Below are 741 nucleotides of genomic sequence, written 5' to 3'. Positions count from 1 at the left end.
GATGATAATAATAAAGCGGTGTTGGACACTATAGCAGGTGGATCTTCTGGGAGTGTCCTTATGCTGAGATTGCTGAAAAATTAGAGAAAATCGCCCGGAATAATAAAACTTGGAGTACTAGGAAGTCAGATATCAGGAGAAATACCTTCGCAGTGCAGTCCACTCACAACCCAGCCACAGATGAGATTCGCGAAGAAATGGCTCAGATGAGAACTGAGCTTGGGTTGGTACTAAAACATATCACCGGGGGTGCAGAAAAGATAAATGCAGTTAACTACTAGCCTAAGCCACCACCTCCTAATGATGAATGTTATTATGCGGAGGACTCCTATGCAGTAAATGAGCAGACGGGGGGTTTCCGACCGAGCGCCCAAGGCTCAAATCAGGATAATTGGCGCCAAGGTCAAGGGAACCAAGGTCGGGTCTATGGTAACTATAACCGTGAGGGTCATTATGTCCGAGATGGAAACTACAACTGCGACAACAACTTAAACAGGGGTAACAGAAATGATAGGAATGGGCCCTATGTCCCTCCTCAAAATCGTGAAGTTACTCCTAGGGATGGTGGAGATAGTATGGCGCGAGTTGAGGATATGTTGCACAAAATGATAAGGAGGTTCGATGCTAGTGATAAGCACATTAAAGAGTTAAGGTGTGATTTAGCAGGTATTGGGTAAAAAGTCGATACACATGCAATATCGATTAAGCAAATCGAGTTGCAAATGGCCCAATTATCTGCGA

This window comes from Solanum pennellii, chromosome 9, assembly GCF_001406875.1.
Source record: "Solanum pennellii chromosome 9, SPENNV200".
Classification (NCBI taxonomy): Eukaryota; Viridiplantae; Streptophyta; class Magnoliopsida; order Solanales; family Solanaceae; genus Solanum; species Solanum pennellii.
Note: the sequence above shows the minus strand (reverse complement) of the source record.